This window comes from Meles meles, chromosome 3 (assembly GCF_922984935.1).
Source record: "Meles meles chromosome 3, mMelMel3.1 paternal haplotype, whole genome shotgun sequence".
In the NCBI taxonomy this organism is placed as follows: Eukaryota; Metazoa; Chordata; class Mammalia; order Carnivora; family Mustelidae; genus Meles; species Meles meles.
The window spans coordinates 154,089,563-154,103,446 of NC_060068.1; the positions used below are offsets into that span (position 1 = coordinate 154,089,563).

The 13,884-nt window shown below is 44.0% G+C and overlaps 1 pseudogene; it reads left to right on the forward strand.

Moving 5' to 3' along the window:
- The first annotated feature begins 11,165 nt into the window (after positions 1-11,165).
- LOC123938835 lies at positions 11,166-13,656 on the forward strand (annotated as a pseudogene).
- Positions 13,657-13,884: the final 228 nt, after the last annotated feature.

Genomic DNA, 13,884 nt, shown 5'->3' on the forward strand with positions numbered 1-13,884 from the left:
ATTTTTTATCTCTCAGAATTCCTTGAAACAGAAAATAGATCTGTTTGGAGGAAATATTTAAGTAAGCCAGTTGGGGAGGACAGGCAAGATCTCTAGGGTTATTCAGAGAGCAAATAGTGGTCATTGAACTACTATTCATAAAATAAGTTAGGAAGAAAAAGGCAACAGTTAAGGGTAGGTTGGGCCCATGTGGGAGGGAACTGAGAGTGATAACTCCAAGACTATCTAATGCTTAGCTCTACCTAGTACTCAATCTCTCTATAGGCGCCACTCATTTAACTCTTACAACAACCCTAAGAAGGAATCAGTAAAATTATTCCCATTTCACAGATGGGGAAACAAAGTTCCAGAGTGGTTCGATAAGTTGCCCAAGGTCACTTGACTAGTGAACAGTGGAGCTAGTGAGCAGTCTGATGCTAGAATCTGCTTTGAACCACTCTATACAACTGCCTCAGTGAGTAAGCCTCTGGGCCCAGCAGGAAGGACGACAAAGGAGAAAGCTACAGGGATTTCATCAAATATAAGAAGGTGCCAGTGTCAGGCACACCATTATTTTATGTTATTGCTGTGAGAATGGCTATGACATTTATTATTTTATATTATACTATGACACATCATGGTAGTAAGACAGATTCTGGCTCAGAGATATCCAATATTCACATTTGAAAAAGGTGCATCTCAGATCCAAAGCCGAGTATTGAAGGGGGATTATAAACCTGTTTCCTAGAGAATTTGCAATCTCTCCTTGAAATCTGCAGTGAAGTCTCCGTTTCTCATTAATGCTATTGTGTGTACAGACTCTTGGGGGGAGGTGGTGGCAGGGAAGCCTGGTAGAAGTACTGTGTGTGTGCACGCACAAGCATGCACGTGTGCGCCCCTTGCGTGCAGGCATTGGTGAACAAATGCAGGGCAAAGACAATTTTAGTAGGTTCAAAATTACCCTACATTTAATGACACAAAGAAAATATAGCTTCATTATTTTCTGTAATTGCTCTAATCTTTTTCCTGAGCCCTTCGCTATACTACGCAGGGACGGAAAATTAAACATCATCCAATCCAATAATTTACACCGTCTCCCAAATATTTTTGATCATGCAGTTTTCCTTCCCCATTTTCTCTTTTCTCTCCATGGTGGTCCCCTAAGTAAAAGAAGAGGGAGGTCCTTGACCTCCATGATTCATATGCACCGGTCCCTGTACCATCCTCTGGGTCCTACCTAAAGACCTTGATGTTGAAGTCAGTGGCTGGTAGGATCTGTTCTGTGCTCTCTGGGCAGGGCTCTGCTGCCTGAGCTCCACTTAGGTCCTCACAGGTGTCACAGGTCCCCCGAGGTCCAGCTACCTTTTCCATTTGATCTTTATCCTGGGAGTCGGCAGCATGAAAACACCCTGCTAAGTTCATAACTTGGCCCTCACAGCACTCTTGTTCAATGAGTCCTTCTGTCACCACCACTATGTTGAAGTCCGCATATTAAGTAAGCTAGCGCCATCTTGGATCTACTGCTGATTCCCTAAGAGGCGTACCTGTTGGCCATTACCTGTGCCCAGGAGATGGTAATCACCTGAAGGGGGAACACCAACGTTAGATAGACATGCATTTAGTACTGACTGAATTAATAAATAGCTTTATCACCTACTGAACATGTTAGCATGGGCATTAGTCCTAATTCTAGTAAATATTAAGCCATCAATCTTCCCCAAGGGAGGGAGGGGGACACATGCAGCATGGGTATGTGCTGTTCAGGTCAGATATCCTTCTGGCTGACTCCCTCAGGATAACCTGACCCAGTAGGGGGAAGCATGGCATGTGTGTGTGTGTGTGTGTGTGTGTGTGTGTGTGTTGGGAATCTGTCCAGAACTTTGGGTTGCCATGGCTAAAGAAGTGATAGGGCTAAAGAGCTGATACTGAAATCTTATCCATGTCCAGAAGTCTGGATGAACCCACCAAGTGCTCCAGACAGAGCCCAGGCCATGTGTCTCCCCTTCTGTAGACTAGAGCTGCCAAACGTGGAGAAGCCTGTCCAAGCCAGAGAGCAGCACTTCATCTCTTTCTCCACAATCCTGTTCTTCCTCTTCCCAGAACATCTACCATCTGTCACCTTAACTGACCTTCTCCCTCCGTTCAATGAGTGGAGTGTTTGAATTCCACATTTAAAAAAAAAAAAAATCCTCGGAAGGCAAAAAAGAAAGCATGTGAAAATGAGCTCTGAAGAGAGAAGAGAAGGACACAGAGGAGAAGCACTGCTCCCCTGGACCTCACACTTCTGGCTCTGCCCCTTTCCTGCCTAAGTGGTCCCAAGCCCACTTCTGGAACCTTCCCGAGCAGGTTCTCTCCAGGGCCAGCCACATCTCCAGTGCACACACAACTTGATTTACAACTTTTAAATATTTAGATGTGCTGTGTGAGCCTTCATTTTTACCTGTGCTGGGCCCCACGAAAGTGAGGGGAGGACATGGGGAAGAGAGGGATGGGCGACTCTCTACATCAAAAAAGACCAAAATTGATTCTCTGCTGTGTGGTGCTTAGAAAGCACATAGTACACATTCAAATATGTGCTGAAAGAGAAAAGAAGGAAGAAGAGAAGGATCAGGCAAGGAGAGAAAAAGGGAAGGGTTTGAGTTAAACCATTCACACTTCAGGAGTTTGTTTTACAGAGTCAGAAAGACCAGAAATCAAAGTCCATCTCTACCATCCCACTTGTGTGTCCCTGGGTAATAGGCTATTCAACATCTCCAAATCTCATTTCCTCATCTAGAAAATGGGGAGACCATGCCTATGAAAAAGAGAAAACAGATAAATATGAACTACTTACATTATTCTCATTGTCATCAATTTTTATTATATACTCCATCTCCTTAATCCTATTTAGCTTATAAGTCATATTCTGAGCACCAATTTATTTCGAACAATCTCAGGAAGGCTACTGTTACTGAGGTGCACAACACTGAGGGGGGCTGTTTCATGATCCCCACATCAGCCCCACTAGCAGCCTCAAATGCTCCCCAACCACCATGGCAGACACTGCCGGTGCCCCGTCCATATCCCCCAACATGGACCATTTCAACACTCACCAGCTTGACTTCCAACTGCCAGAACCAGCACTTCTTTGCATAACGGCATCCCCAGTCCTCCAGGGCCTACATTGCCACTTGAATGGCAGGACAGAAGTACCAGAGAATTAATGTCCAAGAAGCAGATTTCAACCAATATCAGATGGGAGTGCATATCAATACCCCAGCTCTCTCACTCCTACAGGAAGGTAACTCCAGGGTGCACAGTCTATACTGAATCCCAGTAGGTAGGATCACATTATAGATGCCCTCAGTGGTGACTTGCTGGATAAGGAATCATTTGGTTACTACACAAATATGCATGAGCCTGGTCATGCCAGTTTCTATAGTGACTACTCCTTCTAACTGGTCGGTGCTCATGTCTTAGTCCTTATTAAATATTCTTAAAACCACCTCTTCACATTTAACCAGTAAGTTGCTCCCACAAGTGCTTCTTGAGAATTATCAATATTTAAAACTAGACCTAGCAGCACTTCACCTGATAAACTAATAAATACGTATTGTTTCCCCCTTCCTACAACACGGCATTTAAATTCAATAGGTGAGTGGAAGAGAACAGACGATAAAAGATCACTCAGTGCTTCTACCCACAACCAAAAGCCAGCAGACACCACTGGTTTTATTTTTTATTTTTTTTAAAGATTTTATTTTATTTATTTGACAGAGAGAGAGATCACAAGTAGGCAAAGAGGCAGGCAGAGAGAGAGGAGGAAGCAGGCTCCCTGCGGAGCAGAGAGCCCGACGCGGGGCTCGATCCCAGGACCCTGAGATCATGACCTGAGCTGAAGGCAGCAGCTTAATCCACTGAGCCACCCAGGCGTCCCTGGTTTTATTTTTTTTGAAAATTTTCCCACATGTTTAAATGAGGACCATGACCCCATATAGTCTATCAAGTAGGGCATCTGCTGTTATGCACTTGTGTACTTGGCAATGACCTCAGGGCTTGACTAAATATGCTGTCTCGCCGTTTTTATTTATTATCTCCTAATCCCTTGGATGGTGACACATTCAGAGATTCTATCAAATATAGTAAGATCCCAATATGAATGTAATATAACAAAAAAGATAACCTAGATCTGGAGTTGGTAAATGCCAACCCAAACAGTGGCTAAACAAGGCAGCTGTTTGCAATTAGGTCCAATTAACACATTTTAAACATGGCAGTGCTTGGGAACCTCTTTGAAGTGTATTGCTGGTGAAGGTTTTTCTTGAAACGGGTTTCCGAGCAGGAACCAGTCAAAGCTCACAGCTAAACAACTCAACTTCCCATTTTGACTTCAGTCCCTCGCAGAGTTCACAGTTTTAGAGTTCAGTTTCCCCAGTTATGTGTAGAAATATTTCAAACATGTACTGAAATGTCTGGAAAGGCATCTTTCCTGAAAAGAGCATTTTAAAGCCAGGAAGAGAGAGGAAAGCAAGGGCAGAGATCCTCTGTTCCCAGTTGCATTCTGTCGAACTGCCAATCTCTACTAGAAACATAAATTGCAAAATATTTATTTATGTAATAAACGCATAAGAGCATTGTCTACCCTGAAACAGAAGCTCACGAGGGCAAGAACTTTGTCTCATCCATTGCCATATCCCTAGCATCTAGACGGATGCACAGCAGGCCTACAGTAGATATTAGTTGAATGAAGGCAGGGGTGGATATTTACTGAGTGAATAAACAAATGTATGAATGAAATAATAAAGTGAATTATTTATATACATATGTTTGGAAAACACAAGCGAAAGTCCCTAACTCACATGTGTGTGACACAAAGGCACCACACATACACTGGGAAAGGGAGAGAATTGTCTTAATTCTCCTAATTATTTTGCAAGTAGTGCCTATTTGGGGATAATTTGGGACATAAATCTCAGCTTCACAGGTCACCTGGTGGGCTCAGTCAGTATGAGCTTACAATGCTTGATCTCGGGGGTGTGAGTTCAAGCCCCACATTGGACGTAGAGATTACTTGAAAATAAAATATTTTTTTAAAAAATCTCAGTTTCATTTTTCACATCTGACATAAAGCTGAGGAACCATGACTGGCTTATTTATTAAGTAAGCACTTAATATGTATTTGAGAACTAGTGAGTGAAAATGCTAAATGGTGCTTGGTTCTGTGGCCTCTGACCAAAAGAGACCTGACATCTAAGTGCCTCATTCCTTGTGTATTTCCTGAGTCTTGTTCACTGACCTTCCTGCATGACCTTATTGCAGACAGAGGGTCCAGCCACACAAGACAGCTTTGGAAGAAGGGGCAGGGAGACATCCTCCCTCCCTCCAGTTCTGTCTCTGAGACTGATGGGTCTGTGGCTTTGTTCCAGGTGAGGTCAACAAGAGGCGGTGGGAGGTCTGCTTAGGAGGATGGGTTCTACAGCTGGGCTGCCCACAAAAAATGCAGATTCCTGGCTCTTAGCCCCCACGGCTCTGACTCATAGTGGATCTGGAATTTCACCCGGGGATCTGCATCGTAACTTCCTCTCCAGGAATGCTGACATAGATAAGCTGTTAGGAAAACGGGTTAGAAGGAAAGCATTCTGGAAGAAGCATTCCATCCCGAGTGCCTCCAGGAAATAACTCCATGTCCAGCTGGTGGATGCCATCCTGGGACGTTGCTTCAGGGGCATTCTCAAACATTCTCTATAAAGACCACCACTTACTTTAATGTAAAAGAGAAGGGCATAACACATATTCTTTCTTTCCTGGCTGCTGTGGTGGATCTCACACACATGCACACATACACATTTCATCAACCATACAGTTTTAGTTCCTAAAAAGGCTGAAAACTAAAGAAAGAGCCCTTGCGCGCAGTTTGAGAAACCATCCACATCTTCTCAGACCCACTTTTCCCTTCAAGGAAGTTTAGAGGTTTGCTGTCACAGAAACAAACCAAAATAATAATAACAACAACAGCAAAACTAGAAAATAGTAGTTGGGAACACCCATGCTAAAGAAAAGCAAAAGAGGAAGAGCACAGGCGCTGGGCTCTAGACGCAAAAGAGATCTGGAAACTGCCCACGCGACCATCTCTCAGGACAGAAGGGAAGGCTGGACCAGAGCTGGACTTCAGTCAAATCCTGGAATGACAAGTTCCTGCAGCCTAATAGTTTAGAGACTTACAACGTATCTGTCCACACGACAACAAATTTCAGAGTCAGTGGCGTACTCCTTGAAGACAGCTTAGAAACCTGGGAGATTCGAGATAAATGGCCTGTTAGCGGAAAGGAGCTCAATGGTTTAAATCCTCCATTTATCACGCCTCCATGAAAGGCTTCCTCTGTAAACAGAAGAGCGAGACCACACTGCCTTGTAGTAAGATATGCTCGGCTTGTTTAAAAGGGGGCATTATTTTCCACTGGGCATGTGGTTTCTCCATGATTTCACATACACACTGTGCACAGCGCAGGAAACTTTTTTGACAGGCTCTTGGGCTTAGCCTTTTTGTACTACCTTGGGAAGCTGAACCACACACTAGGTGGGATGTGTCTACAGTATCAATGGGTCAGACCTCCATCTCCCTCCGGCCAGCAATATCTCTCCCCTTCCCACTGCCTTCCCACCCTGCAACTAACCGTGTCTCGCTGGATAGACAAAGCTACTTATGTTTTGTTTACTTGATACTAAATATAGTTTTAAAAACTTAAGTGGTAATTGTATTAAGCATGTATTGTATTGTGATAATTACATAACATGAGATCCAAATCATTTCTGTTGACTACCAACCATGAGACTCATGGCAAAGACCTTGTGCCTATATGATGAATACAGGTGACTTCTCATAAATGTCAGGAGGGAAGAGAAGATACCACATTCCATGCAGGCTAGTTTATACTGTGGCAGCAAACACTACCCAAATCTCAAAGGCCAACAAAAGGCGTCTTTCTCATTCCAGCACATCTTGATCTGTGTAACCAGGCCCATGGGAGAGGAGAAGAGAGCACAGTCTCACAGCAGCAATTATGCACTGGGTCTGGGAGGTAACACGTGTCATCTCTATACGCATCTTCTCACCCAGAACTAATCATGGGGGCCCAACCACCAGTCACCCAACGACTAGGGGGCCAGGAAGTAAAATCCTCCCCTGTGCCTGGAAGTCAAAGAGTCAGAAAGATCTGGAGAATAGCACTAGTGACCACCAAGAGAGAAGGAAGGAAGGGAGAAGAATCCAGAATCTGAATGCTACTGGGGAACACACGCTGAAAAAATCTCACCTCCTGTCACTGACTATACCCTCATCCCTACTCAGCAACTCCTCCCACTGCCCATAGTCCTGCAAGTTTTAAAATTTTAAAAAACCAAAGATTTGTTTAATCCCATTTTTTTATGTTTTCATTTGCCATGCATGAAATAGGCATTCTCATAAATGACTTTTATGAACAAAGTTAATCAGGTCTTTCTGGAACATTATTGGTTATGCATAGAAGAAACATTTTTTTTTCCAAGTTTTCCATTTTATTTTTTCAGCGTAACAGTATTCCATTGTTTTTGCACAACACCCAGTGCTCCATGCAAAACGTGCCCTCCCTATTACCCACCACCTGTTCCCCCAACCTCCCACCCCTGACCCTTCAAAACCCTCAGGTTGTTTTTCAGAGTCCATAGTCTCTTATGGTTCGCCTCCCCTTCCAAATTTTTTTTTTTAATAAACATATAATGTATTTTTATCCCCAGGGGTACAGGCCTGTGAATCGCCAGGTTTACACACTTCACAGCACTCACGATAGCACATACCCTCCCCAATGTCCATAGCCCCCTTCCCCTCTCCCAACCCCACCTCCCCCCAACAACCCCCAATTTGTTTTGTGAGATTAAGAGTCATTTATGGTTTGTCTCCCTCCCAATCCCATCTTGTTTCATTTATTCTTCTCCTATCCCCCTAACCCCCCATGTTGCTTCTACCCTATGACCCAGCAATTGCACTACTGGGTATTTACCCTAAAGATACAAACATAGTGATCCGAAGGGGCACGTGTACCCGAATGTTTATAGCAGCAATGTCTACAATAGCCAAACTATGGAAAGAACCTAGATGTCCATCAACAGATGAATGGATAAAGAAGAGGTGGTATATATACACAATGGAATACTATGCAGCCATCAAAAGAAATGAAATCTTGCCATTTGCGACGACGTGGATGGAACTAGAGCGTATCATGCTTAGTGAAATAAGTCAATCGGAGAAAGACAACTATCATATGATCTCCCTGATTAGAAGAAACATTTTAAAATGTCATTGCATTTCATTCTACAATTCTACATGGAAATGAATCCTTAGGAAATAAGCAGAAATGCAGATAAAGATTTATGTAGAAGGATATTTTCTTAACCAACTGAGCCACCCCGGTGCCCAAGATTTATGTAAAAGGATATTTTCTTAATAGCATTATTTTTAATGTTCCAAACTGGAAGGAGCAAAAACATCCAATGGTCAAGGGGCACCTGGGTGGCTTAGTCAATTGAGCGTCGACTTGATTTCCACTCCAGCCATGATCTCAGGGTCTTGAGATCAAGCCCCACATAGGGCTCTCTGCTCAGTGAGGAGTCTGCTTGAGATTCCTCCCTTCCACACCCACCTACCCAACGCTCCCCACCCCCGCTCACACAGCTGCAGGTGCTCTCTCTCTCTCTAGAATAAATAATTTTTTTTAAAGAGAGTATTAGTCAAATAAATTCTGCTGCATCCATAAGCTAGAAGAATGGATAGCTATTAGAAGAAATGGCTCAGCAGGCTGGTGTCCACACAATGGACATTCTGACATTCAGAGTCACAGTTATGAGTGTGATCTAGAAATATGAAATACCTACATGAGGTAATGATAACAGGACAACACAGAACTTGATAATACACACATTAAAATTATATATTAAATAAATAAGGCCTATCTTAAATTCAGAAGGGACGGGGGAATATACATGATATTTCAAGAGTTTGAGCTTTTCAGATCTGTGTCCCGATGTTTTGTTCAATGCTTGTTCATTTGATGAAGGAGAAAAACAAGCAGGGCAAGGAGAAAAGTTAGAGTGAGCGGGGGAAAGAAGGAGAGAAAGAGGGAAGAAAGGGAGAAAGAGGAAACAAAAAGTTGAAGTAGAAGGAGCACAGAGGGAGAGGGGTATGGACGAGGCTCGCTGCGGTCAACATCCTGGGCTCCATCCCTGGCAAAGTCCTGAGGTCACTCCTCTGTGAGCTACACAAAAATAGTGTGGGTTTTAGTCCCCCTGAAGGATGTTTGCTGTTCATTAAATACACGGAATGTGTAGAAGAGAACTTTAGTACCTCTACCTCACACTCACAGACATTTCCCACACAGGAAAAGTAGCTTTGGCATCTAAGCAGTGTGGCCACCTAGAAGGTTCTCCAACTACCCCATTGGCTGGGTGTTCCTGGAGTACAAGGTACTTGGTTTGGCCAGTTCCCAGTTGGTAGCATTGATGAGCAAGGCTGAGTGGCAAGTCTGGGTCTGGGTTTCATCTAATTTCTTGTGCTCCATCCTTGAGGACAAAACAGAGGACCTAGAAGTTAGTATTAGAAGTTCTTGAACAAGCATGAAACTTTTTTGCAACTCCGTAGGCTACCAACAACCACACACCAGCAAAATGGATTTGATCTAAGACTGACAGTGTCAAGTGTTAGAGAGGATGTAGATGAATGGGAACCCTCCATCACTGCTGGTGTAAAATGTTACAGCCACTCTAGAAAATGGTTCAGCTGCTTTTAATTAATTACACTCCTAGGTATATATACTTAAAACAAATACATGCATATACCCACAGAAAGACCTACACAAGAATGTTCATAGTGACCTTCATCATAATATTTCACGTTTGTTCCATCCAGCTCCTTTCTGTGGGATGATGGACTTCCTTATGGTTTTCTCATGGTCAACCTGGGTCACAAGAAAGCAGAGGACACTTGCCATGCCTCTTGAAGTTCCACCTAGAACTGACACATGGCACCTCTGTCCTCCTTCTGTTGGTCAAAGCAAGACATGTGGCAAAACATTTACTGAGCATTTACTGCAGGTCTGACTCTTGTAGAGCATTTGCACCTTTTCAACAATGCAGTGAGGTGGGCACAAGTAGTAACCCCTCTTATAGATGAAGAAAGGGATACCTTGGGAAGTGAAACAAGTTTCCAAGGTTACAAGGCTAGCAAATAGCAAGGAGTTGAGTGCACAGTCAGGCTCCAAAGCCGCTCACCCTGAGCCAAGTTAGCAGATCTAGATATGGGTTGTTCTCAACTTGCACAGCCGTCACTAAAGCCTGTGGGGTGAGTTGGGCATAAATTTTTAAGTTGCTTGGAAAAAAAATCACTTAACCTATCTGGTTTTCAATTTCTTCTCCCATAAAATGAGAATTATATTGGATCTCTAAGCTCATTCCAGGTATAAATTTAACACCAAGATTCTGTGAACCCAATGGAACATTTACAACAGCTGTAAATGGCTAATTTGCTAATCACTAAAATTGAGCCCGCAAACTACTGGATTGCAGTATGAGCAACTGTATTCTGGAGGGTCACAGCGAGATGGTGAAATTTCTTTATGTAGAACAATACCAATGTAATTCTCATTTTTTAAAATATTGAATTTTGGGTTGTGCTCAATTCTAAAAGCACTAGAAAAGAAAGGAATTCATTGTAAGATTAAATTCCTCTGTTAATGCAGGATTTACTTTAGTTTCCGCGGAAGTGTAGCTGGGCTGCTGGCAGTGGGTCTTGTCCTCTATACCTCCACGGGCAAAAAAAGTGAGAGTGGGGTTGATACCCAGGAGGGCTGTGTCTGGGTGTTCACTCAGGCAAATTCCATCCCAGTAAGAGCAATAATAAGCATTAAAATTACCTCACATCTATGTTTTCTTAAAATAACCAAACATTTTTTGAGGATTTTTTTAAAACGTGCTTCTCTTGTCTCCCTAAATGGACTTACAGACTCAGAAAACAGAGAGCTTCTTCTGGATTGCACCTCCATGATCGCTTAGTACGGTCCTGTCATCATCAAACAGGATGGATGGATGGATGGATGGATGGATGGGTGGACAGACAGGTGAACACGTACTGTACCTCTGTTAAAAATGCTCTTTCCACTCTTGAGTCACCCCCGTGAGGTCTCATGGTGGAGTCGCTGCCGGACGCAGTCCCTACCCACTGTGGTCTGTAGTGCTTGCAGTTCTTCTCTTTTAAGATGCCTGAGGAAGTGCACCATGGAGAGGAGGAGGTGGAGACTTTTGCCTTCCAGGCAGAAATTGCCCAACTTATGTCCCTCATCATCAATACTTTCTATTCTAACAAGGAAATTTTCCTTCGGGAGTTGATCAGTAATGCGTCTGATGCCTTGGACAAGATTCGTTATGAGAGCCTGACAGACCCTTCCAAGTTGGACAGCGGTAAAGAGCTGAAAATTGACATCATCCCCAACCCCCAGGAGCGCAACCTGACTCTGGTGGACACAGGCATTGGCATGACCAAAGCCGATCTCATAAATAATTTGGGGACAATTGCCAAGTCCAGAACTAAAGCATTCATGGAGGCTCTTCAGGCTGGTGCAGACATCTCCATGATTGGACAATTTGGCTTTGGCTTTTATTCTGCCTGCCTGGTGGCAGAGAAGGTGGTGGTTATCACAAAGCACAATGATGATGAGCAGTATGCCTGGGAGTCTTCTGCTGGGGGCTCCTTCACTGTGCGTGCAGACCATGGTGAGCCCATTGGCCAGGGTACCAAAGTGATTCTCCATCTTAAAGAAGACCAGACAGAATATTTAGAGGAGAGACATGTCAAAGAAGTGGTGAAGAAGCACTTGCAGTTCATAGGTTACCCCATCACCCTTTATTTGGAGAAGGAACGAGAGAAAGAAATCAGTGATGATGAGGCAGAGGAGGAGAAAGGGGAGAAGGAGGAAGAAGATAAAGATGATGAGGAGAAGCCCAAGATTGAAGATGTGGGCTCAGATGAGGAGGATGATAGTGGGAAAGACAAGAAGAAGAAAACAAAGAAGTTTAAAGAGAAATACATTGATCAGGAAGAACTGAACAAGACCAAGCCCATTTGGACCAGAAACCCTGATGACATTACTCAGGAGGAATATGGAGAGTTTTACAAGAGCCTTACTAATGACTGGGAAGACCACTTGGCAGTCAAACACTTCTCTGTAGAAGGTCAGCTGGAATTCAGGGCATTGCTCTTCATCCCCCGTCGGGTTCCTTTTGACCTCTTTGAGAACAAGAAGAAAAAGAACAACATCAAAATCTATGTTCGCCATGTGTTCATCATGGACAGCTGTGATGAATTGATACCAGAGTATCTCAACTTCATCCACGGTGTGGTTGACTCTGAGGATCTGCCCCTGAATATCTCCTGAGAAATGCTCCAGCAGAGCAAAATCTTGAAGGTCATTCACAAAAATATTGTGAAGAAGTGCCTTGAGCTGTTCTCTGAATTGGCAGAAGACAAGGAGAACTATAAGAAATTCTATGAGGCGTTCTCTAAAAACCTAAAGCTTGGAATCCATGAGGACTCTACTAACCGGCACCGCCTTTCTGAGCTGCTGCGTTACCATACCTCCCAGTCTGGGGATGAGATGACTTCTCTTTCAGAATATGTGTCACGCATGAAGGAGACCCAGAAGTCCATCTATTACATCACTGGTGATGTAAAGAGCAGGTTGCCAACTCCGCTTTTGTGGAGCAAGTGCGAAAGTGGGGCTTCGAGGTAGTGTATATGACGGAGCCTATTAACAAGTACTGTGTGCAGCAACTCAAGGAGTTTGATGGGAAAAGTCTGGTCTCAGTTACCAAGGAGGGCCTGGAGCTGCCTGAAGATGAAGAGGAGAAGAAGAAAATGGAGGAGAGCAAGGCCAAGTTCGAGAACCTCTGCAAACTCATGAAAGAAATCTTGGATAAGAAGGTTAAGAAGGTGACCATCTCTAACAGGCTAGTGTCTTCACCCTGCTGCATTGTGACTAGCACCTATGGCTGAACGGCCAACATGGAGCGGATCATGAAAGCCCAGGCCCTTCGGGACAACTCCACAATGGGCTATATGATGGCCAAGAAGCACCTGGAGATCAACCCTGACCACCCCATTGTGGAGACACTGCGGCAGAAGGCAGAGACGGACAAGAATGACAAGGCTGTCAAGGACCTGGTAGTGCTGCTGTTTGAAACAGCTCTGCTCTCTTCTGGGTTCTCACTCGAGGATCCCCAGACTCACTCCAACCGCATCTACCGCATGATCAAGCTAGGCCTGGGCATTGATGAAGATGAAGTGACAGCAGAGGAACCCAGTGCTGCTGTTCCTGATGAGATCCGCCCCCCCACCCTTGAGGGTGATGAGGATGCCTCTCGCATGGAAGAAGTACATTAGTTCTACCTGCAGACCTTGAGCCCTCTGTATAGTGTCCCCATGGCCCCCTAGCAGCCCGGAGTGGCCCTGTTCACCTGGTTCCCTCTGCTGATGTCTAGTGTTTGTTTTTTTTTTCTTCCTCCTGTCTCTGAGGCAGGAAAGAAGGCCCTCAAGCCCTATCTCTTCTGATATTTGACAAGGGGTTTGGATGTGTATTGTGTTTTTTTTCTTTTTATTTTGTTCTGAGATTAAAGTATGCAAAATAAAGAATGATACAGTTTTATAAAAAAAAAAAAAATAAATGCTCTTTCCATCCCACTCTACCTCCTTTCTCCTAAATCCTAATCACATGTTGTTCTCAGATCAAGCATTGCTTCCTCAAAGAAGGCTTCCCTGAGCCCCAGTCAAGGGTGGCAGCTTCCTGCATGGTCCTTTCACAGAGCCATGTTCCTTTATTCAGAGCACAAATCTGGGTGTATTTATAC